Here is a 21,836-nt window from a genome sequence, read left to right as displayed (position 1 = left end):
AGAGTGAAATTAAGTCCATCTTCTTTTTCAAGTTATGCAGAGTTTAAACCTATTTAATTTCAATACCTACTGCTCAATCAGTCAACAAATATTACAAAAAATAATAAAGACAAGGGATTCTATAGGTGTGGGAAATCTACAGTAACTCACACAAAATGCTGGAGAAACTCAGCAGGCCAGACAGCATCTATGGAAAGCAACTCCGTAGACGAAGGGTCTCGGCTCAAAATGTTGACTCTTTATTCTTCTCCGCAAGTGTTGCCTGACCTGCTGAGTTCCACCAGCAATTGTTGGTGTGTATTACAAAGAAGGATCAGTGCTATGAGCAACCTTTATGAGAATTGTTTCTGAAGGCCCTATACCTCTTAGAGCATAAGACTATAAGACAAAGGAGCAGAAGCTGACCATTTGGCCCATCAAGTCTGCTCTGCCATTTTATCATAAGCTGATCCATTCTCCCATTTAGTCCCACTCCCCCGCCATCTCACCATAACCTTTGATGCCCTGGCTACTTAGATACCTATCAATCTCTGCCTTAAATACACCCAATGACTTGGCCTCCACTACCACCCGGGGCAACAAATTCCATAGATTCACCTCCCACTGGCTAAAAATATTTCTTCGCATCTCTGTTCTGAATGGGCGCCCTTCAGTCCTTAACTCATGCCCTCTCGTACTACACTCCCCCATCATGGGAAACAACTTTGCCACATCCACTCTGTCGATGCCTTTCAACATTCGAAATGTTTCTATGAGGTCTCCCCTCATTCTTCTAAACTCCAAGGAATACAGTCCAAGAGTGGATAAACGTTCCTCATATGTTAACCCTCTCATTCCCAGAATCATTCTAGTGAATCTTCTCTGTACCCTCTCCAACGTCAGCACATCCTTTCTTAAATAAGGAGACCAAAACTGCCCACAGTACTCCAAGTGAGGTCTCACCAGCGCCTTATAGAGCCTCAACATCACATCCCTGCTCCTATACTCTATTCCTCTAGAAAGGAATGCAAACATTGCATTCGCCTTCTTCACCACCGACTCAACCTGGAGGTTAACCTTAAGGGTATCCTGCACGAAGACTCCCAATTCCCGTTGCATCTCAGAACTTTGAATTCTCTCCCCATTTAAATAATAGTCTGCCCATTTATCTGTTCTGCCAAAGTGCATAACCAGATACTTTCCAACACTGTATTTCATTTGCCACTTCTTTGCCCATTCTTCCATTCTATCCAAGTCGCTCTGCAGACTCTCTGTTTCCTCAGCACTACCAGCCCCTCCATCTATCTTCGTATCATCAGAAAACTTAGCCACAAAGCCATCTATTCCATAATCCAAATCGTTGATGTACAACGTAAAAAGAAGCGGCCCCCACACAGACCCCTGTGGAACACCACTGGTAACCGGCGGCCAACTAGAATAGAATCCCTTTATTCCCACTCTCTGTTTTGTTTCCTGCCAATCAGCCAAGGCTCTATCCACGTATGTAACTTACCCATAATTCCATGGGCTCTTATCTTGTTAAGCAGCCTCATGTGTGGCACCTTGTCAAAAGCCTTCTGAAAATCCAGATGTACAACATCCACTGCATCTCCCTTGTCTAGCCTACTTGTAATTTTCTCAAAAAATTGTAATAGATTGGTCAGGCAGGATATTCCTTTAAGGAAATCATGCTGAGTTCTGCCTATCTTATCATATGCCTCCAGGTACTCCGTAACCTCATCTGTAACAATCAACTCCAACAACTTCCCAACCACCAGGTCTATAATTTCCTTTTTGCTTCCTTGCCCCCTTCTTAAATGGCTGAGTGACATTTGCAATCTTCCAGTCCTCCGGAACCATGCCAGAATCTTTCGACTTTTGAAAGATCATTGCCAATGCCTCCGCATTTCATGGCCATCAAATCATACAGAATGAAACAGGCCATTTGGCCCACCTGATCCATGCTGACTGGCAGGCACTCATCCATATTGGCATATTGAGGTGGTAACATTTTGGCACACATTCATATGACCATTTCAGATGATGATGAAGTCAAATCTTGAGAAGAGGAGATGATATAAAAAAGACATCACAACATTTACAATCAATTCGACTTAATTCAGTCTCAGTTATCTTTTTATATTATGATATAATGATATTCAGTTAGATATGTGCCATCTGACTCCATATCATTAAGTTGCACTGTCTAAATTCAAATTTCAAAGTTCAAAGTAAATTTATCATCAAGATACAAGTATATCCTGTATCACCATATACTACCCTGAGATTAAATTTCTCACAAGCATTCAGTATATACGTACAATTTAAAGCCAGAACACTCCCATTTCAAAGTTCAATGTAAATTTATTATCAAAGTACATACTGTGTATTTCACCATATACAACCCTGAGGTTCATTTTCTTGTATGCATTCACAGCAGAACAAAAACAATAGAATCAATGAGAAACTGCACACTGAGCCTGACAAACAACCAATGTGCAAAAGAAGACAAACTATGAAAATAACACAAAGTGTAATAAATAAGTAAATAAATAATATTGAGAACATGAGGTGCAGAGCCCTTTCTTATAAAAAATAATATATTATGGCACAAACAACAGGAATTCTGCAGATGCTGGAAATTCAAGCAACACACATAAAAGCTGCTGGTGAACGCAGCAGGCCAGGCAGCATCCGTAGGAAAAGGTGCAGTCGACGTTTCAGGCCGAGACCCTTCGTCAGGAGTCCTGGAGCTGTCTGGAGTCTGTTCAAGACAGGGATCAGTTTTTAAGGGGTTGGGAAAGAAGGGAGTGAGGGAGTGTTAAGGCAAAAGATCAATGTCTTACTCAATTTCGAACAAGGCATGAGAAGCTCCTATTTCTTCCATTTCTTATTACCTTACTCGGGTCTCTGTTGGCGTTCAGGCGTTCTCCATCTACTCTTGAGATGGCAACATTCTCGGGTGCGGTGGCCTCTCTGGGTATAAGCAAAGCTGTAATTGCTTGATCTTTACATCTTTATCACAAATGCAGGACACTACTAGTTATCAAGAACATCAAGCACTGGAACTCTACCCCACTGGCGATTTGTTCTATAGTAGCAAGAGCTGGGCTTGAGCACCATGTTGCCTTGTTGCAACCTGCTTCAGATACCCAGGGAAGAAGGCATCGGAGGCGGAGTGTAGTCCAACAGTTGGTGTGGTTGATTGCCTTGGACATCTTTATGGTGATCACAAGACCCATTTGGACAACTGGATCGTGGAATACTGGTTCACTGTTGAGAACTACAGCTGGTGAGCTGCACGGCCGCAGTTGTGGCATGGTCCTGGTCCTCATGCCTGTTGCAGCTGCCAAGGAAGGAACTGCCAGAGCTGGCTGAGTGCTGCTGGATTCCACACCGGGTCGGGGGCTGGCCCCCACTGTCAGTGCTGCTGTCCAGTGCCACTCGGAGCACTATGTGATATGAGGAACTGCTGTGGACCTTGCTCATGCAGAAAAATGGCTTCAGGTCAACATGAATGCGACATCAATATACCAGGCATGACATCCAGATGCTTGGGCTATATTATTATTTTTTATTTCTTTTTGTAACTGTTTGCTTTTCTACTATCATAATTATTTGGCTATACGTGCTGTGTGTTGTGACTGTTGGCACTGTGTTTTCCACCTTGGTCCCAGAGGAACGCTTTTTCATTTGCCTGCATTCACATGCATGGGGAGGGAGGGAACGTCGACTCAAACCATGAGAGACCTGCGTCGGGCATTTTCATGCCTTACAAGGCGCAGATTGAAGTCATTCCTCACACAGACACTAGAGCAATGTGTGGTTAAGTGCCTTGCTCAAGGACGCAAACACGCTGCCACAGTTGAGGCTCAAACTAGCAACCTTAAGATTACTAGACAAACGCCTTAACCACTTGGCCACGTGCCCAACACTTATGTATGGTTGAATGACAATGCAACTTGAACTTGAACTAGATGAACTTCTATAGATGCACTGTGGAGTGCATCTGAACTGGAAAGTGTCATGGTCTGATATGGGAACACCAATGCCAAGAAAAGAAATGTGTACAGCTCAGTCTGTCACAGGGAAAGCCATCTTCACCATTTACATACGGAGCTGCTGAACCAGAACAGCATCCAACATCAAGGACCCCCGTCATCCAGGCCATCCCTTCTTCTCATTGGGCAAGAGGTACAGAAACCTTAGGTCCCAAACCACCAGGCTTGGGAACAGTAATTCCCCACAATCATCAGGCTCCTGAACCGGCCTGGATAACTTCACTCACCGCAACTCGACACAACTCAGCACAACCCAACCTACAGACTCAATCTCAGGAAGTTTTACAACACACGTAATCAGTAAATATCTTTTATTTGTACAGTTTGTCTTCTTTTGCACATTGGTTGTTTGTCAGCCTTTGTTTATGTACAGTTTTGCATAAATTCTATGTTCTTTATCTTCCCATAACTGCCTACAAGAAAATGAATCTCAAGATAACATATAGGTAGTTCGATAATATATTTCACTTTTTATCCTAGCAATAAACAGAAACATTATAGTTAAAGATCAAAGTTTAAAATAAATCTATTGTCAAAGTAAATATACGTCACCATATACAACTGTGAGAGTTATTTTTTGGTGGATAGTCACTGCAAATACAAAGAAACACCATAGAATCAGTGAAAAACCACACACAAGATGAACAAACAACCAATGTGCAAAAGACAACAAACTGTGCAAATAAAAAAGAGAACATTAATAATAATAAACAAATAAATAAATAAACTATATATATCCAAAACACGAAATGAAGTCCTGGAAAGTCAGTCCATAGGTTGTGGGAATAGTTCAGTATAAGGAGTGAGTAAAGTTAGACCATAAGACATAGGAAAAAACTCAGGCCATTCGGCCCATTGAGTCTGCTCTGCCATTCCATCATTGCTGATTTATTATCCCTCAACCTCATTCTTCTTCTTCTCCCCATAACATTTGACCCAGACTAATTAAGAAACTATCAACCTCCACTTTAAAGATACTCACTGACTTGGCTCCACGGCTGTCCGTGGCAATGAATTCCACAGATTCACTACCATCTGGCTAAAGAAATTCCTCCTCATCTCTGCTCTAAATGGACACCCCTCTAGTCTTAGGCTATACTCTCTGATCCTAGGCTCACCCACTATAGAAAACATGCATCTTACACCCACTCTATGCAGACACTTTAATATTTGATAGGCTTCAAAGAGATCCTCCCTCATTCTTCTGAACTCCAGCAGGTACAGGCCCAGAGCCATCAAATGCTACTCAGAGGTTAATCCTTTCAATCCTGGAATCAGTCTCATGAGCATCCTTTGAACCTTCTCCAGCGCCTCCACATAGATAAGGGCCCAAGACTGCTCACAGCACTCCAAACCTAGTCTAACCGATGCCTTATAAAGCCTCAGCATTACATCCTTGCTTTTACTTATACTCTAGTCCTCTCAGAATGAATACTAACATTGTATTTGTCTTCCTTACCACCGACTCAACCTACAAATCCTGCACAAGACCTCCCAAGTCTCTTTGCAACCTGATTTTTGAAATTTAGTCTAACCCTTTATTCCTTCTACCAAAGTGCATGACCATACACTTCCCTACACTATATTCCATCAACCACTTTGCCCATTTTCCCAATCTGAGTAAGCCCTTCTACAGACTCCCTCCCTCCTCAACACTACCTGCCCCTCTATCTACTTTCATATTGTCTGTAAACATGACCACAAAGCCATCAATTGCATCATCCAAATTATTCAAGTATAACATGAAAAGAAGCGGTCCCAACACCGACCACTGCGGAACAGCACTAGTCACCAGAGGCCAAGCAGAAAGGCCCCGTTCATTCCCACTCTTTGCCTCTTGCCACTCAGCCAATCTTCCGATCCATGTTAGTACTTTTCCAGTATAGGATCTTACTTTGTTCAGCAGCTTCATGTGTAGTGCCTTCTGAAAATACAAGTAAACAACATCCATTGACTTTCCTTTGTCTATCTTATCTGTTATTTCCTCAAAAACTTCCGGCAGAGGTGTCAAATAAGATATCCCCTTCCAGACTTTGACCTATTTTAACATGCGTCTCCAAGTACCGGGAAACCTCGTCTTCAATAATGGACTCCAACATCTTCACAACCACAGAGGTCAGGCTAACTGGCCTATAATTTCCTTTCTTCTGCCTCCCTTCCTTCTTAAAGAGTGGAGTGATATTAGCAATTTCCAGTCCTCTGGAATCATTCCAGAATCAAGTGAATCTTGAAAGATTATTACTAATGCCTCCACAATCTCTTCAGCTCCCTCTTTCAGAACTGTGATGCAAAATACTTTTTAAGTTCCTCCGCCATTTCATTGTCCCCCATTACCAACTCTCCATCATCATTTTCCAGCAACCCAATATCTTTTCATGCTTCTCTTTTACTCTTTATATATTTGAAAAAAACTTTTGGTACCTTATTTTATATTGTTGGCTAGCTTCCCTTCATAGTTCATTTCTTCTCTCCTAAAGGCTTTTCGAGTTGCCTTCTGTTAGTTTTTAAAAGCTTGTCAATCCTCTCGTTTTCCACGAATTTTTGCTATATGTATTGTATTTCCTCTCTTTTGCTTTTCTGCTGTCTTTGACTTCCCTCGTCAGCCATGGTTGTGTTATCTTTCCTTTAGAATACTTCTTCAACTTTCGGATATATCTATCCTGTGCCCTCCAATCTGTCTCCAGAAACTTCAGCCATTGTTGATCTGTTGTCATCCCTGCTAGAGTCCCCTTCCAATCAACTTTAGCCAGCACCTCGCTCATCCCTCTGTAATTCCCTTAATTCCTCTGTAATATTGATACATCTGACTTTATCTTCTCCCTCTCAAACTGCAGGGTGAATTCTATCATATTATGATCACTGCCACTTAAAAGTTACTTTACCTGCTTCATTACAAATCACCCAATCCAGAATTGCCTTTGCCCTCTTGGGTTCAAGCACAAGCTGCTCTAAAAAAAAACATGCATAGATTCCCTCTCTTGGAATCCAGCACCATCCCAATTTTCCCAATCTACTTACACTTTGAAATCCCCCATTACTGTCATAACAGTGCCCTTTTTACATATCTTTTATATCTTCCATTGTGATTTGTACCCCACATCCAGGCTACTGTTTGGAGGCTTGTACAAAACTCCCACCTGAGTCTTTTTAACTTTGCAGTTTCTTAACTCTACCCACAAGGATTCTACAGTTTCCAATGCTTTGTCACCCCTTTCTAAGGGTTTGATTTCACTTTTTACAAACAGAGCCACCCCACCACCTCTGCCTACTTGCCTGTCCTTTTGATACAAGGTGTACCCTTGGACGTTAAACTCCAACTATGATCTTCTTTCAGCCATGACTTAGTAATGCCCACAATGTCATTCCTGACAATCTCTACACGGACTGACTGGTTTTTCTGTCAAGAAGCCCAAGATCCAAGTATAGGCAGAGGTGTTGGGACCTAATGAGGACAGCTTACCCAATGGTTGTATTAACCGCCAAGCTGAAGTTGATAAGCAGCATCTGAGCATATGTGACACCATTTTCCAGGTGGGGCAGCAAGGAGTGGAGTGCAGAAGTTATCACATCATCAGCAGACCGATTTGAACAATAAGCGAACTGGAAAGGGTCCAATGTAGCAGGAAGATGGGAGTTAATGCCATCCATAACCAGCTGCTCAAAACATTTCATTACTGTCAAGTTCAGTGCCACTGGTGCCTGCTTAGGTACTGGGATGATGGTGGCTGCCTTGAAGCCTGCAAGAACACTTGACTGTTAGTGATAGTCATAGTCATGGTCATACTTTATTGATCCCAGGGGAAATTGGTTTTCGTTACAGTTGCACCATAAATAATAAATAGTTATAAAACCATAAATAGTTAAGTAGTAATATGTAAATTATGCCAGTAAATTATGAAATAAGTCCAGGACCAGCCTATTGGCTCAGGGTGCCTGACCCTCCAACGGAGGAGTTGAAAAGTTTGATGGCCACAGGTAGGAATGACTTCCTATGACGCTCTGTGCTGCATCTCGGTGGAATGAGTCTCTGGCTGAATGTACTCCTGTGCCCAACCAGTACATTATGTAGTGGATGGGAGACATTGTCCAAGATGGCATGAAACTTAGACAGCATCCTCTTTTCAGACACCACAGTGAGAGAGTCCAGTTCCATCCCCACAACATCACTGGCCTTACGAGTTTGTTGATTCTGTTGGTGTCTGCTACCCTCAGCCTGCTGCCCCAGCACACAACAGCAAACATGATTGCACTGGCCACCACAGACTCGTAGAACATCCTCAGCATCGTCCAGCAGATGTTCAAGGACCTCAGTCTCCTCAGGAAATAGAGACGGCTCTGACCCTTCTTGTAGGCAGCCTCAGCGTTCTTTGACCAGTCCAGTTTATTGTCAATTCGTATCCCCAGGTATTTGTAATCCTCCATGTCCACACTGACCCCCTGGATGGAAATAGGGGTCACCGGTACCTTAGCTCTCCTCAGGTCTACCACCAGCTCCTTAGTCTTTATCACATTAAGCTGCAGATAATTCTGCTCACACCATGTGACAAAGTTTCCTACCGTAGCCCTGTACTCAGCCTCATCTCCCTTGCTGATGCATCCAACTATGGCAGAGTCATCCGAAAACTTCTGAAGATGACAAGACTCTGTGCAGTAGTTGAAGTCTGAGGTGTAAATGGTGAAGAGAAAGGGAGACAAGACAGTCCCCTGTGGAGCCCCAGTGCTGCTGATCACTCTGTCGGACACACACTGTTGCAAGCACACGTACTGTGGTCTGCCAGTCAGGTAATCAAGAATCCATGACACCAGGGAAGCATCCACCTGCATTGCTGTCAGCTTCTCCCCCAGCAGAGCAGGGCGGATAGTGTTGAACGCACTGGAGAAGTCAAAAAACATGACCCTCACAGTGCTCACTGGCTTGTCCAGGTGGGCGTAGACACGGTTCAGCAGGTAGACGATGGCATCCTCAACTCCTAGTCGGGGCTGGTAGGCGAACTGGAGGGGATCTAAGTGTGGTCTGACCATAGGCCGGAGCAGCTCCAGAACAAGTCTCTCCAGGGTCTTTATGATGTGGGAGGTCAATGCCACCGGTCTGTAGTCATTGAGGCCGCTGGGGCACGGCGTCTTCGGCACAGGGACGAGGCAGGATGTCTTCCACAGTACAGGAACCCTCCGGAGCCTCAGGCTCAGGTTGAATACATGGGGAAGTACTCCACGTAGCTGAGGGGCACAGGCTTTGAGCACCCTGGTACTGACATCATTTGGTCCTGCAGCCTTGCTTGGGTTGAGACGTTTCAGCTGTCTTCTCATCTGTTCAGCTGTGAAGCCCACCGTGGGGGGAAGGGGTATAGTCATGAGAGCAGGGTGGGGGACTGTGAGGAGAGGTAGGAGGGGAGAGTGGAATATGTGTTGGTTGGGGGCCAACAACAGATGAATCATGTGGGGGATGGACAGGGGCCACAATGTCAAATCTGTTAAAGAACAGGTTAAGTTCATTGGCCCTGTCTACACTGCCTTCAGCTCCTCTGTTGCTAGTTTGCCGGAACCCAGTGATGGTCCTCATCCCCATCCAGACCTCTCTCATGTGAAAGATGTATGTTAGAACCTCTGTTAACTGGGCTGCACAGCCTCTCAGCACCCAACCAGGTATATTATCAGGCTCCACACATAAAAGTTGCTGGTGAACGCAGCAGGCCAGGCAGCATCTCTAGGAAGAGGTGCAGTCGACGTTTCAGGCCGAGACCCTTCGTCAGGACTAACTGAAGGAAGAGTGAGTAAGGGATTTGAAAGTTGGAGGGGAGGGGGAGGGATGGAGCCAAGAGCTGGACAGGTGATAGGCAAAAGGGATACGAGAGGATCATGGGACAGGAGGTCCGGGAAGAAAGACAAGGGGGGGGACCCAGAGGATGGGTAAGGGGTATATTCAGAGGGACAGAGGGAGAAAAAGGAGAGTGAGAGAAAGAATTTGTGTATAAAAATAAGTAACAGATGGGGTACGAGGGGGAGGTGGGGCATTAGCGGAAGTTAGAGAAGTCGATGTTCATGCCATCAGGTTGGAGGCTACCCAGACGGAATATAAGGTGTTGGGCAGCCTCCAACCTGATGGCATGAACATCGACCTAGACATAGACATTCAGCCTATCAGGAAGAGAGGCGTCACTGCAGGGTGGACTTGTAATCGGTTATGATCTGAATGCCCTCATGTACCTCATGTCTTGATGTCACAAAAATGGCTGTAAATTCTCTATGAATAATCCTGTTTTGCCTTTCTGATGCTGCAGGAAAGCATAACTTACTGACTTACGAACTGTCCTATTTCCAGAACTGATGGTGGCATCCCACCGTCAGCTGTGCCCGGTCAACCATGGCCTCTGGTGAGATCTCACAAAGATATGCTTAACAGAATCAGAAACAGGTTTCTTATCACCGGCATGTGATGTGAAATTTTTTAACTTGGCGGCAGCAGTTCAATGCAATACATAATCTAGCCCACAGCAAAAAAAAATCATAATAATAAATAAAACATAATAATAAATAAACAAGTCAATTACATACATTGAATAGATTATTAAAAATGTGCAAAAACAGAAATACTGTATATTAAAAAAAGTGAGCTAGTGTCCAAAGCTTCAAAGTCCATTCAGGAATCGGATGGCAGAGGGGAAGAAGCTGTTCCTGAATTGGCTGAGTGTGTGCCTTCAGGCTTCTGTACCTCCTACCTGATGGTAACATTGAGGAAAGGGCATGCCCTGGGTGCTGGAGGTCTTTAATAATGGACGCTGCCTTTCTGAGACACCACTCCCTAAAGATGTCCGGGGTACTTTGTAGGCTAGTGCCCAAGATGGAGCTGACTACATTTACAACCTTCTGCAGCTTCTTTCGGTCCTGTGCAGTAGTCCCTCCATACCAGACAGTGATGCAGCCTGTCAGAATGCTCTCCACAGTACAACTATAGACGTTTTTGAGTGTATTTGTTGACATGCCAAATCACTTCAAACTCCTAATAAAGTATAGCCGCTATCTTGCCTTCTTCATAACTACATGGATATGTTGGGACCAGGTTAGATCCTCAGAGTTCTTGACACTCAGGAACTTGAAGCTGCTCACTCTCTCCACTTCTGATCCCTCTAGGAGGATTGGTATATGTTCCTTTATCTTTCCCTTCCTGAAGTCCACAATCAGCTCTTTCGTCTTACTGACATTGAGTGCCAGGTTGTTGCTGCGGCACCATTCCACTAGTTGGCATATCTCACTCCTGTACGCCCTCTCGTCACCACCTGAGATTCTACCAACAGTGGTTGTATCGTCAGCAAATTTATAGATGGTATTTGAGCTATGCCTAGCCACACAGTCATGTGTATATAGAGAGTAGAGCAATGGGCTAAGCGCACACCCCTGAAATGCACCAGTGTTGATCGTCAGCGAGGAGGATAGGTTATCACCAATCCGCACAGACTGTGGTCTTTTGGTTCGGAAGTTGAGGATCCAATTGCAGAGGGAGATACAGAGGCCCAGGTTCTGCAACTTCTCAATCAGGATTGTGGGAATGATGGTATTAAATGCTGACGTTCTCAAACAATGGTGACGTTCTCAATGAACTTCTCTATATAGCCAGTGACAGATCCCACATATTCATTGATGTTAATGTGATGGTCACATGTAGCTGCATCCCAAAACATGTTTTCAAAGTAGTCTTGTGATGCTGAGGTTCCTCCTTCTGGCCAAGCCCCTGTCTCCTTTTGAACAGGTCTGTACGCAGGAACTTGCATAATAGATAAGTGGTCTGAGAATTCAAAGAGGGTAGCCTTGAAAGCATCATGTGTGTTGATATCAACCAGCTCTAATGTGCTCTCACTTGCTGGTAGCAAAGGCAACATGCTGGTAGAATTTAGGCAGGACTGCTTTTAAGTTAGCATGGTTAAGGTTGCCGACAACAATAAAGAAACCGTTGGGGTGTGTGGTATGGAGGTCACTGATGGAATAGTAGAGATGTAGAGATCTTGCAGTGCTTCCCCATCATGGCGGGGTGGATGTACACAGCCACAGTCACAAGGGCAGTAAACTCCCTTGGTAAATAGAAGGGTCTGCACTTATCCGTTAAAACTCTACCAGATCTGAACGAGTTCACCAATGGTGGCCACCTGGATGGACGAAACTCGTACAGTCACAGGGGAACAGTATTGGAGGACAAGATCTAGCCTGGTTTACTGGAGATGTGAGGTAGCACCTCCATTAGCTGCATCTTTGTGGCTTAATAAGTTGGTTCCTTAGAAAACATTATCTGTTACTGTTCTCAGGTCCAACCTATAACTGACTTCAGACAAAGTAGTACAGTTGACTCTACCCTGACTCAGTTCAGGAGATGATGTGGTATGGATAATTAATGCTGATACTAACAGTAACATTTACATAATTTTTAAAAATTCTCTGAAATATTTATTCTGCTTTCTCCTTGAAGTTTTTAAAGTTGTTCATTCTAAATATTCCATGCACTGCCAAAATACATATTCGAAACGTCCTCTGATTAAATAACTCTCTTGAATTAATGGATATTTTAGTGCCTATTTTATGATCTCCAGTTTGGAACTAAATGGAGACATTATTACAGAATCAGAACCAGGTTTATTATCACTGACATATGTTGTGAAATTTATTGCTTTGTAGCAGCAGTACAATGCAATACATAAAAATCACTAGAAGTTAGAATGAAAAATATAAAAAATAAATAAAAAGCATCAAATACTGAGGCAGTGTTTGTGGATGGTTCAGGAATGTTATGGTGAGGGAAAGAAGCTGTTGCAAAAACACTGAATTTGTCTTTTAAGGCTCCTGTACCTCTTTTCTGATGGACATAATGAAACGGGGGATATCCTGGACGTGAAGATCCAGAATATAGATGCTGCCTGCTTGAAGCAACGCCTTTTAAAAATGTCCTAAAAGCATCTTCATTAATAACTTTTTTCAAAACTGAAGTCATTCCTATGCCTTCCCCTGCCTGGAGAAAAGAATTCCACTCTCTTCTCATAGTTTTATCTCCTCATTTCTGCTCTAGTCTTTTCAAATCCTTGATTACATAAGCCTTACTGCTTTCCCAAGGTGGCAGGATGTGTAGACAGAGTCAATGAAGTGAGGTTCGATTCGAGTTATGGACTGGGCTGCGTTCACAACTCTACATTTTAGTGTGGCCTTGGGTAGAGCAGTTGCCATACCAAGACATGGTGTATCTGGTGGAGAAGAGGACGGAGGAGTCCTTTCAACCTTCGGACTTCCAGAGAATAAATTCAGATAGTGGTGTCTGTCTTTGGCAGCGGTTTGTTTAAAAGGCTAGTTCTACTCTCAGTGCTGCCCTCAGTTGAATTGAATCCAATTATTGCTGTGGAACTATGGAAATGTCGTACTGTCAGTGGTTAAGGTGAGATGTTACTCTAAGAACCCCTCAGCTCTCTCAAACAAAAGTGAAGAACAATCAAGCTGGGCCAGGGGCACTCTCCCCAGTGGAATGACCAATATTAATTTGTCAATCAATACCACCAGAGAAATGGTTATCACCTTGGTATACCTAGCAACTTGCTGTGGACAAACCAACTGTCACACTTCTGCATTACAGCTGTGACCATGCTTAAGAACTATTTCATTGGCTGTAAAGCCCTCTGGGATGTTCTGAGGTTAAGTAGAAAATGTGAGCTTATCTTAAAGTAAACAGATTCTGCAGATGCTGGCAATCCAGAGCAACACACAAAGTGCTGGAGGAACTCAGCAGATCAAGCAGCATCTAAGGAGGAGAATAAACAGTCGATGTTTTGGGCTGAGACCCTTCAACAGGACTGAAAGTAGGTGGGAAGAGGCCGGAATAAGAAGGTAGAGGAGGGGAAGGGAAGGAATACAAGCTGGCAGATGATAGATGAGATCTGGTGTGGCATAAGATGTGTGGCTGGAGGGGGCGAAACTTAGGAAGCTAGGAGGTGGATGAGGTAATGGGCTGAAGATGAAGGAAACTATTGGAGAGGAGAGTGGACCATGGAAGAAAGGGATGCTGGAGAGGAACTGGAGGAAGTTGGTTGCGGTTGCTGAAAGTCAATCAATCCAGGCTGAGGACAATGCTGCTGGAGTTGTTGCCAACCCTCACCATCTTCAGCTGCTTCATCAATGACCTGAGGTCAGAAGGGAGAACACAAGAACACAAAGAAACTAGAGCAGAAATAGGCCACTAGGCCCTTCAGAACTGCTTAAACATTCATATCTGATTTACTCTGGCCTCTTCAGTGCAAAGTCTCCATCACCTTCAACTCCTCAGTCTTTTAAATGTTTATCTATCTCCACCTTAAAAATGTTTTAGGCTGTAAGACCATAAGACATAGGAACATTCAACCCATCGTCTACTCTACCATTTCATCACTTATAGCTGATTTATTATCCCTCTCAACCCCATTCTCCTGCCTTCTATCTGTAATCTTTGACATCCTTATCAATCAAGAGCCAGTCAACCTGCACTTTAGATACACCCAATGACTTGGCCTCCAAGGCAGTCTGTGACGAAAAAATCATAGATTCACTAACCTCTGGCTAAAGAGATTCCCCCTCTTCTCTGTTCTCGTCTATTCTGATTCAAGACTCTTCCACTAATGAAACATCCTCTCCACATCCACTCTCTCTAGGCCTTTCAATATTCAATAGATTTCAATGAGATCCTCCCCCTTATTCCTCTAAACTCCAGTAAGTATAGGCACAGATCCATCAAACGCTCCTCTTATGTTAGCCCTTACATTCACTGGTTCACTCTTGTAAACCTCCTCAGTACCCTCTCCAATGCCAGCATATTCTTTCTTAGTTATGGGACCTATATTTTTGAAAATTTTAATTCCTTTCATTACTCATCTGAAGATGAAGCAGAGCATGCAGCAAGACTTTGATAGCATTCGAGCATGGTCTCTCGTCATTTCAGAGGGTCATGGTCTCTCGTCATTTCAGAGGGTCATGGTCTCTCGTCATTTCAGAGGGCCATGGTCTCTCGTCATTTCAGAGGGCCATGGTCTCTCGTCATTTCAGAGCGTCATGGTTTCTCGTCATTTCAGAGGGCCACGGTCTGTCGTCATTTCAGAGGGCCATGGTCTCTCGTCATTTCAGAGGGTCACGGTCTGTCGTCATTTCAGAGGGTCATGGACTGTCGTCATTTCAGAGGGCCATGGTCTGTCGTCATTTCAGAGGGCCATGGTCTCTCGTCATTTCAGAGGGTCATGGTCTCTCGTCATTTCAGAGGGCCATGGTCTCTCGTCATTTCAGAGGGTCATGGTCTGTCGTCATTTCAGAGGGTCATGGTCTCTCGTCATTTCAGAAGACCATGGTCTGTCGTCATTTCAGAGGGTCATGGTCTCTCGTCATTTCAGAGGGTCATGGACAGTCGTCATTTCAGAGGGACACGGTCTCTCGTCATTTCAGAGGGTCATGGTCTCGTCATTTCAGAGGGCCATGGTCTCTCGTCATTTCAGAGGGTCATGGTCTCTCGTCATTTCAGAGGGCCATGGTCTCTCGTCATTTCAGAGGGTCATGGTCTGTCGTCATTTCAGAGGGTCATGGTCTCTCGTCATTTCAGAGGGTCATGGTCTGTCGTCATTTCAGAGGGTCATGGTCTCTCGTCATTTCAGAGGACCATGGTCTGTCGTCATTTCAGAGGGTCATGGTCTGTCGTCATTTCAGAGGGTCATGGTCTCTCGTCATTTCAGAGGGTCATGGTCTGTCGTCATTTCAGAGGGTCATGGTCTCTCGTCATTTCAGAGGACCATGGTCTGTCGTCATTTCAGAGGGTCATGGTCTCTCGTCATTTCAGAGGGTCATGGTCTCGTCATTTCAGAGGGTCATGGTCTCTTGTCATTTCAGAGGGTCATGGTCTCTCGTCATTTCAGAGGGTCATGGACAGTCGTCATTTCAGAGGGTCATGGTCTCTCGTCATTTCAGAGGGTCATGGACTGTCGTCATTTCAGAGGGCCATGGTCTCTCGTCATTTCAGAGGGCCATGGTCTGTCGTCATTTCAGAGGGCCATGGTCTCTCGTCATTTCAGAGGGTCATGGACTGTCGTTATTTCAGAGGGTCACGGTCTGTCGTCATTTCAGAGGGTCATGGACTGTCGTCATTTCAGAGGGCCACGGTCTCTCGTCATTTCAGAGGGCCACGGTCTCTCGTCATTTCAGAGGGCCATGGTCTCTCGTCATTTCAGAGGGCCATGGTCTCTCGTCATTTCAGAGGGTCATGGACTGTCGTCATTTCAGAGGGTCATGGTCTCTCGTCATTTCAGAGGGCCATGGACTGTCGTTATTTCAGAGGGTCATGGACTGTCGTCATTTCAGAGGGTCATGGTCTGTCGTCATTTCAGAGGGTCATGGTCTCTCGTCATTTCAGAGGGCCATGGACTGTCGTCATTTCAGAGGGCCATGGTCTCTCGTCATTTCAGAGGGCCATGGTTTCTCGTCATTTCAGAGGGCCATGGTCTCTCGTCATTTCAGAGGGTCATGGTCTGTCGTCATTTCAGAGGGTCATGGTCTCTCGTCATTTCAGAGGGCCACGGTCTGTCGTCATTTCAGAGGGTCATGGTCTCTCGTCATTTCAGAGGGTCATGGTCTGTCGTCATTTCAGAGGGCCACGGTCTGTCGTCATTTCAGAGGGCCACGGTCTGTCGTCATTTCAGAGGGTCATGGTCTCTCGTCATTTCAGAGGGCCACGGTCTGTCGTCATTTCAGAGGGCCACGGTCTCTCGTCATTTCAGAGGGCCACGGTCTGTCGTCATTTCAGAGGGTCATGGACAGTCGTCATTTCAGAGGGCCATGGTCTCTCGTCATTTCAGAGGGTCATGGACAGTCGTCATTTCAGAGGGCCATGGTCTCTCGTCATTTCAGAGGGCCATGGTCTCTTGTCATTTCAGAGGGTCATGGACTGTCGTCATTTCAGAGGGCCATGGTCTCGGCCCAGCACGTAAGTGTAAGTCCCAAGAAAGCACAGTAATGTCTCTACTTCCTTAGAAGTTCAGCATGATTTCTAAAACTTTGACAAACCTCTATAGATATGTGGTAGAGAGTCTGTTTGCATCATGGCCTGATATGGAAACACCAATGTTCTTGAACGGAAAATTCTACAAAAAGTAGTGTACATGGCCCTGTCCATCACAGGTAAAGCCCTCCCCACTACTGAGCACGTCTACTTGAAGCGCTGTCGCATGAAAGCAGGATCCATCATCAGGGACCCCATCACCTAGGTTATGGTCTCCCCTCACTGCTGCCATCAGGAAGAAGGTGCAGAAGCCTCAGGACTCACACCAGCAGGCTCAGGAACAGTTATTACCCCTCAACCATCAGGCTCTTGTACCCATGGGATAACTTCACTTGCCCCATCACTGAAATGTTCCCACAATCTCACTTTCAAGGACACTTCATCTCACGTTCTCGATATTTATTGTTGAGATATTCACACAGTTTGTTATCTTTCGCACATTGGTTGCTTGTCTGTCTTGTTGGGTGCAGTCCTTCATTAATTCTATTATGGTTCTTGGATTTACTGAGTATACCCTCAAGGAAACAAATCCCAGGGCTGTCTATGGTGAGAAATATGTACTTAGATAATAAATTTACTTTCTACTTTGTACTTTGATCAGTGGCAAATTATACTCATGCCACACTACGGTAGATCAAACCATCTACCTCTCACATTCTATGGCATTAACATTACCGAGTTCCTCACCTGAGGGTCACCAGGGACGACAAACTGATCTGGGCCATAAATAGCTACACGAGCAGGTCAGAGGCTGGGTATCCTGCAACATTGACATACAAGGGCCATTCCACCATCTCCAAGGCACAAGTCAAATGCAAGATTGAATTCCCTCATCGCACAGATGAAGAGCAACTCCTACGACACTTAAACAATTTGGCTCCCAATCATCTTCTCGAGCACTATTTGCGATGGGCTGGCTGTCCTGGGTACGGCCAGATCGCAAAACAGGAACTTTAAAAAAATTATAAGGCGTTATCAAACAAAATTTGGCACCACGCCGTAAGGGGGATAGAACATAGAACAGTAGCAGAGTACAGGATTTTCAGCACACAATGTTGTGCTAGCCTCTTAACCTACTGTAAGATCAATCCAACCCTTCCTTCCCAACTAGGCTCCGTTTTTCTTGAACTGAATCCCCCTAACTAATGAAAGCCAACACACCACACACCTTGTTAACTCTCATATCAACTTGCGCAGCAACTTTGAGGGATATATGAACGTGGACCTCGAGGTTCCTCTATTTCCTCACACTGCTGAGAATTCTGCCACTAACCCTGTACTCTGCCTTCAAGATCGAGCTTACACTTAAAATAATAAAACTTGAAACAAAAAGCTTTATCTAATAAGTGAATTTTAAAAGCTTTATCTAATATGTGCGAGGCACAGCGGGGGTGGGGGTTAGAGGCTAGATTTGATGATAGTAGCTGCTTGCCAATACACTCCCTCCTTTTGAATATCAAAGTGCCTCACCAACCTATGAGTCTATGCTGTCGGTGTCTGAGCACTTACCCAATGTTCACGATAATGAAACCAATTGAAAAATGGTCTCATAAAAGCTGCCTTTTTTCTGTTTAGTGTATGGAACACTGCACAGCGCATAAAAGAGACTGGTAGTTCTACAGAGGTATGTGCAAGACAAAAGAAATCTTTAATGCATTTTCCACTTTGAAATGGCTCCTGACTCTTACTGGGGTGCTTGTGCTGTCTTTTTTGAAGAGGGTTTTATTGCCATTTCAAGATCGTCTTCAATAAGTGAAAGGCATCAGTGGGCTGATGAAAGGCATTGCTTCTGTATTAATGCCACTTCCATTGTAGGAGTGGATGGACCCTACTTCAGGCATGCCCTATTTATCAGCAAGGAGGTGCACTCCACCAGATAGAACATCCTCGGACAGCAGTAGAAGTTCTAATCGCATCCTCTACACTTGAAAAATGCCTAAAGCCTTCTTAACTTAAAATTCAGAAATCAGCCCAGGCATTTCATGCTGCTGTCGCATTAAGGACTGCAGCCTACACCAGGCAAAGTGAAACATCTCTCACCAGTAGCAGTGAAAATCTATCTGACCTCAGGCGGATTTTATGTACTGCAATTTCACCTGTTGGCAGACCAGCATTGCTGCAGTGATATACTCTCAGTGATCACTTTATTAGGAACCTCCTGTACCTAATAAGGTGAACAATGAGTGTATGAACTCAGCAGGCCAGGCAGCATCTATGGAAAAGAGTGAACAATTGGTATTTCGGGCCAAGGTCCTCCTTCAGGACTCAAATGTTCATGGCCTTCTGCTGCTTGTAGCCCATCCACACCGAGGTTTGCCCCCAGGTCAGCTGGTGGTGCAGTGAGATCAGCGCTGGGCTTGAGAACGGAGGTTCCCGAGTTCGATCCAGTGACAGACCGCCCCCGTGTGCGCTCTCCATCCGTGCCGGGTTGATGTCAAGCTCGCAACTCAACCTCATAAAAACTACCTCCAGTTTAAATTCCCACGCAGAATGTTGTGGAGGATCAAATACAAATACCACTGATGTAACATGGGGTTATTTGAGTTACTGTCACCTTCATGGCAGCTTGAATGAGTCTGGCTATTCTCTTCGAACCTCACTCATTCAAAAAGCATTTTCACCCACAGAACTGCCACTTTTTTTTGTTTATCACATCATTCTCTGTAAATTCTAGAGACTTGTGCTTAAAAATCCCAGGAGGTGAGCAGTTTCTGAGATACCCAATCTATCTGGCACTAACAATCATTCCTGAAGTGAGTCCTAATGAAGGGTCTCAGCCTTATACTCTTTCCTCTGCCTGACCTGCTGAGTTCCTCCAGCATTTTGTGCGTGTTGCTTTGGATTTACAGGTTTTCTTGTATTCCACAGGTCAAAGTCACTTAGGTTCTATTTCTTCCCCTCTCTGATGTTTGGTCAGAACAAAAACTGAATCACTTGACCATATCTGCATGCTTTTGCGCATTGAGTTGTTGCCATGTGATTGGCTGATTAGACACTGGCATTAACAAGCAAATGTACGGGTGTACCTAATAAACTGGCCACTGAATGAATAAGCACAACGATGTGTTGAGCTTCAAAATAAAGCAGCACACTGGGCAAGTCACTGAAGGCTCACTTTCTTAAACTCTGTGCCCTAGCCTGGATTCCGACGAGCTCTTCCCAGATTAAACCCATATGTTTAGAGGTAGTGCTAACTTGGACCGCCTTCTTCGGAGCATCAGTGACTCAGGGGAGACTGGACAGAAAATTCTGACATACAAAGTGGGCAGTCAAAATCTTTGTCCCAGCTTTGAAATGTCAAATATTAGAGGACATGCATTTTAGGTGAGGGGGGAAAGTTTAAAGGAGATGTGTGAAGCGAGTTTTTTTTTACGGAGTGGTGGGCTTCTGGGGTGATGGGTGTTAGCAGATACAAAAGTGGCATTTGAGAGGCTTTTAGACAGATAAATTAATGTTCAGGGAATGGAGGGGTAGGGATTACGTTCAAGTAGAAAATATTTAGTTTAATTTGGCATTAGGTTTGGCGTAGACTTCATGGGCCAAAAGGCCTGTTCCCTGTGTTCTACGTACTGTCACTTCGAAGTAAACTCCTCAGGCACACTAGCTGTGTGACACTGAGTTCATGCTGATTGTTCCAGCTAAATTTCTGTCCCATTCACCTGACAGGAGACTAAACCCAGCTGATGAGTGAGCCCCTGTGCTCTGTTGTTCCAACTGAGTAGTCATCTCCAGACAGAAACATTGACGACCCGCCAGTGACCAGCACAGTCCATATCTCAGGTTAAATTCCTAATGCTAACTACCCTCCTTTCCATTTGATTTTAATGCACATTCATTTAGTTTATTTTGTTAGTAAAATATACAGTTGGCAGATCATACCCAGTTTATGACCACCAAATAATGAAAAACCGAGATAGTCTGGACATGCAGAGGGTGTTTCCTATGGTAGAGGGGCCCAGGACTCGGACAGAAGGAAATACTTTTAGAACAGAGGAGAAGGAATTTCTTTAGCTGGAGGGTGGTGAATCTGTGGAATTCCTTGCCACAGATGGCAATGGAGGCCAAGTCACTGGGTATATTTAAAGCAGAGCTTGATAGGTTCTTGCTTAGTAAAATTTGTAAGGGCGTCAAGTGTTATGTGGAGAAAGTAGGAGGCTGAGAAAGAAAATAAATCTGCCATGATGAATGGCGGAGCAGACTCAGTGGGCCATCGGGCCTAATTCTGCTTCTTTGTCTTACGGCTACTTGGTCTTATATACAGCCCATATACACAAACGAGTGTCTGGGAGACTGATGCCATGGATTTGTCGAGCGTTGCCAGGCCGCGAGTTCTGTTCTATGGCAACTTGGTTCGCAGCCGTGCATCTGACTTATGAGCTGCTGTGGTGGAGAGGCCTATCTTATGAGGTTAGTTTGAGTGAGCTAGGGGTTTGGTCCTTGGAGCAAAAGAGTACAAGGGGTGAACTGATATAGGCGTACAAGGTGATAAGAGGCCAAGATTGGTTAATACGATGCGGCAGAATTGTAAGGTGATGGGGGGGTACGTATAGAGGCGATGTCTGAGGAGATTTTTTTTTAAAGAGAATAGTAGGTGTGTGGAATGCCTTGCCAGGAGTGCTGTGGAGGCATTAGGAACATTTAAAAAAAATCTCTAGGATGATAGAAGAATGGAGGGCTATGTGAGAGGGAAGGATTAGATTCATCATAGAGCAGGGTAAAATGTTGGTACAAAATCATGGGCCGAAAGGCCTTTACTGTGC

General features: G+C 44.6%; 1 protein-coding gene across 2 annotated transcripts in view; it reads right to left on the bottom strand.

The window, feature by feature from the left end:
- adck1 (aarF domain containing kinase 1) overlaps nucleotides 1-21,836 on the bottom strand; it is a 751,432-nt gene that overhangs the window by 176,634 nt on the left and 552,962 nt on the right. The window lies entirely within an intron of this gene.

This window comes from Mobula hypostoma, chromosome 1, assembly GCF_963921235.1.
Source record: "Mobula hypostoma chromosome 1, sMobHyp1.1, whole genome shotgun sequence".
NCBI classification, from domain to species: domain Eukaryota; kingdom Metazoa; phylum Chordata; class Chondrichthyes; order Myliobatiformes; family Myliobatidae; genus Mobula; species Mobula hypostoma.
The sequence above is the reverse complement of the archived record's forward strand: the minus strand, read 5'-3'. Positions and strand labels throughout refer to the sequence as shown.